General features: G+C 37.2%; 1 non-coding gene across 1 annotated transcript; it reads left to right on the top strand.

Annotated features, from left to right (window-relative positions):
- Positions 1 to 211: 211 nt before the first annotated feature.
- On the top strand, positions 212 to 327 carry LOC115868326. The gene has a single exon (XR_004045508.1). It is a non-coding gene; the product is annotated as a U5 spliceosomal RNA (small nuclear RNA).
- Positions 328 to 6,417: the final 6,090 nt, after the last annotated feature.

Here is a 6,417-nt window from a genome sequence, read left to right as displayed (position 1 = left end):
CCCTAATATGATTTTTAAAAAAAATATCCCAGGAAAAAGAGAACTAAATTAGATGGCATAAAAAACCCTACAAAAACCAGCAGCTAGTGGCTTAGAAAGATCATATCTATTGACAAAGTTGCACAACACAGTAATGGCAACCAGGAACAAATCTGCAGATTTCAAAGCCTAGTTTTAGGTTTACTTACTTACTTTAAAAAAAAATCATTTTATACTCTGGTTTCTCTTCAGATTGCATAAATCTTTCGCCTTTTACTAAAGATTTCTGTGGAGAGGAACAATTCTGAGTCATAAACTAATTTTTTGAGGTCTTGCATTAAAAAAAATCATTTTATTGGGGGCTCATACAACTCTTATCACAATCCATCCATCCATCCATGTGTCAAGCACATTTGTACAATTACTGTCATCGTCATTCTCAAAACATTTTCTATGGACTTGAACCTTTGGTTTCAGCTCCTCATTTCTCCCCTCTCCTTCCCCGTGTGCCCCCCACTTGATAATTTATGAACTATTATTATTTTGTCATGTCTTACATGGTCCAATGTCTCTCTTTACCCACTTTTCTGTTATCCGTCTCCCAGGGAGGGGGTTATATGTAGCTCCTTGTGATCTGTTCCCCCTTTCTACCTCACCTTCCCGCCACCATCCTGGTATCACCACTCTCAACACTGGTCCATCTGTCCTGGATTCTCTGTGTTTCCATTTCCTATCTGTACTGGTATACATCCTCTGGTCTACCCAGATTTATAAGGTAGAATTGGGATCATGATAGGGGTGGGGGTGAGGGAGGAAGGAAGCATTTAAGAACTAGAGGAAAGTTGTGTGTTTAATCATTGCTACCCTGCACCTTGACTGACTTGTCTCATCCACACAACCCTTCTGTAAGGGGATGTACAGTTGCCTACACATGGGCTGTGGGTCCCCACTATGCACTGCCCCTCATTAACAATGATATGATTTTTTGTTCTTTGATGCCTGATACCTGATCCCATTGGCACCTCATGATCACACAGGCAGGTGTGCTTCTTCCATGTGGGCTTTGTTGCTTCTGAACTAGATGGCTGCTTGTTTACCTTCAAGCCTTTAAGACCCCAGAAACTATATCTTTTGATAGCCAGGCACCATCAGCTTTTTTCACCACATTTACTTATGCACCTGCTTTTTCTTCTTGCATTGAGGGAGTACTTAAGTGGAGGCCCAATGTCCATCTGCTACCTTAATAATAAACCTATAAATATATGCACATAGATCTATTTCCCCATCATCATGTATAAATATATTTACATATGTACATGCCTATATTTAAACCTCTATAAGTGCCCTGTGCCTCCTAATTCTTTCCTCTATTTCCTTTTACTTTCCTCTTGTCCCACTATCACGCTCAGCCTTCATTTGGGTTTCAGTAATTCCTCTCACTTAGATTGCCCTGGATCAAGCCCTACCAGGTTTCTTACATCCTCCTTGCCACCAATTTTGGATCACTTGTTGTTCTCTTATCCCTGAGTTTGTTAACACTATTTTCTTTCCCCCACCTCTTCCTCTCCCTCTCCCATGTTCCCCCGGAACTGTCCGTCCCATTGTTTTCTCCTCCAGATTGTTTATCCCTCCTATCTTATCTAGCTAGACCTGCAGAGATAATAATATGCACAAAAACAAGACAGAGCAAAGCAAAGCAACAAAAGAAAAGAAAAGAAAACAACAACAACAACAAGCTAATGACAAAAAGAAAAGAAAAGACTATAAGTAGTTCAAGGTCTGTTAGTTGACCTTTAGGAGTGTTTCCTGCTCAAGTCTGATGGGGTGTCATACTCTGGCCCCAAAGTCTATTTTTGGTATTCCCTCAGGACTTCCTTGCTCTGCTCCCCTTGCTGTTCTGTTGTACGTCCTTAGTGTTTTGCCTCGGTGTGGTGGGGTCTGCCTGCAGAAAAATGAAGCAAAACCCTTATCTCAATCTATGAACAAGAATAAACTCAAGGTGGATCACAGACCTCAAGGTAAAATCCCAAATTATTAGGGCCATCAATGAGGGAATTGGGCCAACATGAGAACTTTGGTGCAGGGAATACATAGGCTATCAGAACTAGAAAAGGACACAAATACAGATGAGTCACAAATTGACAAGTGGGATATACTGAAGATAAAACACCCGTGTACACTGAAAGAATTCACCAAGAGAGTAATAAGAGAGCCCACGGACTGGGAAAACATCTTCAGCAATGACACATCAGAGAAAGGCCTTATTACTAAAATCTACAATACTCCTCTAGTTTCCAAAAGAAAAAAACTAATTGCCCACTGAGGAGATGGGCAAAGGACCTGAACAGAAGTTTCACAGGGGCAGAAATCTGAATGGCCAATAAACATATGAGAAAATGTTCACTATCATTAGCCATAAGAGAAATGCAAATTAGAACAACAATGAGATACCACCTGACACCCTCAAAGATAGCCCAATTCAAAAAATTAGAAAGCAACAAGTGTTGCAGGGGCTGTCGTGAGAAAGGAACTCTCGTCCATTGCTGGTGGACCTGTAGGTATGTACAACCACTATGGAAATCAATTTGGCAATATCTAAAACAGATGAAAAATGAGCTACCATATGACCCAGCAATCCCCCTACTGGGCATCTACCCAGAAGAGGCAAGAAACAAACCAAGGCCAGAAATCTGTGCTCCAATGTTTATTGTTTTTAACCACTCTGCTGTATTGTCTTCTTAGAGAACAGAAGCTTAATAGAGCACTCCAAGAATGAACTTGGGTTTTGGAAGAATTGTATATAAAATTGATTTCAAAAATAAGAAAGCTGAGTCAGAAGGTACAATTCTTAAACATAGAATAATAAATGAATTCATCTGATTGAAAAATAACACAAAACATATATTCAATTGAAAGCAAAAGCTTAGAAGCAGCATAGTGGATCTTGTTAGAAAGAGTGATCTTAGCTTCCTCTTGCTCTGTTCATTACACCTGAATAATCACTACAATCTAATCTGTAAATGGTAAAATTTCCAAATCAGATGGGACTAAGTTATCCATTTTGTAAACTCTGAATAAATTCCATAAGACATTTTAGTGCCATGCAATGTTATTGTTCTAATTTTATTTGGTCTTTCCATTCATCTCTAATTTTATTTGGTCTTTCCATCAATTACCACATATTTCTGACTTTTACAGGTAAGTGCCAATGTAAAATATTCAAAGGTGTTTTATTAAAAATTTTACTTGAGGATTATTCTCTCAAACTAACTTTATGCAACACCCTGATATATCCCAACACCTTTTTATTTATAGTCACTGCAAACATCATTAAGCAGGCTTAAATATTATAAAATTAAGAAATACTTTTACAGAAAGTAGTCCCCCAAATTGATAACCATGCCATGCAGTGGGAGGACATTGCTGCTGTTGCTAGGTGCCATAGTGCTGGCTCCTACTCAATGAAACAAACACTGCGGGCACTTCACCCTGCTTGCAATGGTTATGTCTGAGCCCACCATTGCAGCCACAATGACACTCCATCTGGTCAAAGGTCTTCCTCTGTTTGCACTGGCCATCTGTTAAGGTTCCTCTTAGTAACACGTCCAAAGCTTGTGAAGTAGGTATCCACACCCTCATTTCTAAGGAGCATTCTAGCTGTATTTCTTCCATGACAGATTTGTTGGTTTTTCTGGCATTTCTTGGTACAGTCAATATTCTTCAACAATACTGTTATTCAAATGCACAGTTCTTCTCTGGTCTTCCTTATTCTATGTCCACCTTTCACATACATTGGAGGTGATTGAAAATACCACGACTTTGGTCAGGAGTACTTTATTCCACAAAGTGACATCTTTGCTTTTCAGCACTTTGAAAGAGTCTTGTGTAGCAGATTCGCCCAGTGCAATAGTGTTTGATTTCTTGACTATTGCTTCCATGAGCATTGATTGTGGATTCAAGTAAACTGAAATTATTGTCAACTTCAATCTGTTCTTGATTTATCATGACATGGGTTATAGGTCCAATTGTAAGGATCCTTTTTTTCTTTCTAAAAACATTTTTCCCTTGTTCTCTTTATATTGCACTGTAATCCATACTGAAGGCAATAGTATTTAATCTTAACCAATAGTGCTTAGCATTTTCTTGATTTTCAGTCAGCCAGGTTGTGTCGTTTGCCTTCCTCCAGGTTAATGAGCCTTCCTCCGATCCTGATGCTGAATTGTTCTTCATGTACTCCAGGCTTTTAGATTATTTTTTCAGCACACAGATAGAATACAAGTAGTAAAAGGATACAACCCTTACACACATCTTTGCTGGATTTTTCTCTGTAGCATCTCCTTGTTTTGTTCAAATGACTGCTTTCATTCCATGTAAAGGTTCTACATGAGTACAATGAAGTGTTCTGGAATTCTCACTATTCTCAGTGTTATCCACAGTTTGTTATGACCCACACAATTGAATGTCTCAGCACAGTCAATAAAACACATGCAATCATCTTTCTAGTTCTCTGATTTTAGCTGAGACATATCTGATGTTAGCAATGATATATAACAAATCTTTTTCTCAGTCCTGTTTGAATTTATGGAAGCTCCCTATTAATATACTGCTGCAACCAGTTTAAAATTATTTTCAGCAAGATTTTACTTGTATACGACATTAATTATATTGTTTGATAATTTCCACATTCTGTTGGGTGACATTTCTTGGAAATTGGCACATATATAATCTCTTCTTGTTGGTTGCCCAGGTAGCTGTTGTCCATGTTTCTTGGCATAGACTAGAAACACACTCTAGAGTGTGTTTCCAACACGTCAGTGTTTTGAAACATTTAAAATAGTATTTTGTCAATTCCTCGAGCTCTGTTTTTTGGCTACTGCCTTCATTGTAGTTTGGACTTCTTCCTTCAATACAATGGTTCTTGATCATATACCACTTCTTGAAATGAATGGATGTTTAGCAATTCTTTAGCAGTATACAGTGACTGTAGATTCCTTCCATCTTCTTTTGATGCTTCTGCATCAATTAATATTTTACCCATAGACTCTTTTAATATTTCAACTCAAGGGATATTTATTCCTTCACACGCCCCCCTCCCGTCCCCCTTCAGGCTAACTTATGCTGAGCATGTTCTTTCACTTTGATTTTCTAACTCCAGGTATTTTTCACATTTCATTTTAATGTTTTACTTTGTCTTCTTGAGTTGCCCTTTGAAACGTTCTGTTCAGTTCTTTAACTTGGTAATTGCTTCCTTTTGCTTTAGCTACTCTATATTAAAGAGCAGTTTTTAGAGTATCTTCTGATATCCACTTTGATGTGTTTTTTCTTTCCCAATTTTTTAATGACCCTTTGCTTTCTTCATGTATGATGTTGTTGATATCATGTCATAGCCTGTCTTGTCTTCCATCATAATGCTTTTTGGGTCAAATCTGTTCTTGAGATTGTCTCTCAACTCAGGTGTGATTTACTCAAGGTTGTGTTTGGGTTCTCGTGAATTTGTTTTAATTTTCTTCTGTTTCAATCTGAACTTGCATATGAGCAGTTGATGGCCTGTTTCACACTTGACCTTGGCATTGTTTTAGCTGATGATCTTGATCTTCTTTGTCCTCTTTTCAAATATAGTCATCTTGATTCCTGTGTATTCCATCTGGCGAAGACCATATGTACAGTTTCTCTTTATGTTTTGGAGAAAAGAGTATTCACAGTTTTTTAAATCCTTGGTCTTGGAAAAGTTTATCATGTGATTTTCTGCTTCATTTCTTCACCAAGATCATTTTCAGCTACTGATTTTTCCTGTTTCTGACTTTCACATTCGATCACCAGTACTTATCAATCTTTTTTTTATATCAGTTAAGTACTTATCAATCTTGAGTGCATATTTGGTCAATTTTGGACTGAAGAAGTTGGTAGAATTTTTCAATTTCTTCCTTATTTATTTTGAGGGTTGGTGCTTAAATTTATATAATAGTTATATTAATACTAGCCTTTTTAACCCCTGATAAAGTTTGAAAATTTATTTTGGAGATTATCCAAATTATTGATGATTAATTATATATGTAACACATGTCTTCAAATAGCAAATTTCTGATTTTTTCCCTAGAACATGGTTATCATGGGTTATTTTAATGATTAAAAAAGTATCAATAGCTATTTATAAGCATAATATATGTTGTTGTATTTAGGTACCCTTGATTCATGGAAACCCCATGTACAATGAACTCCAACAATTATGATCTGTACATAGGGTTTTCAGAGAATTTTCATTGATTGTGATCCATACATAGGATTTTCATACAGAGATTTTTAGGCCTTTCTTCTTAATATATTTTAGCCTGGAGGTTACATAATTTTCATGTTATCTTGAAGATTTATGAAAATGTCAATCAGCTTGATGGTGCTTCCTTATGGGCGTGGCCTTCTCACAAGGAAGGCCCTGGGAAC

The sequence above is a fragment of the Echinops telfairi genome, unplaced genomic scaffold, assembly GCF_000313985.2.
Source record: "Echinops telfairi isolate 266 unplaced genomic scaffold, ASM31398v2 ScPeMD7_9;HRSCAF=40, whole genome shotgun sequence".
In the NCBI taxonomy this organism is placed as follows: domain Eukaryota; kingdom Metazoa; phylum Chordata; class Mammalia; order Afrosoricida; family Tenrecidae; genus Echinops; species Echinops telfairi.
This window is presented reverse-complemented; position numbering and strand designations above follow the sequence as displayed.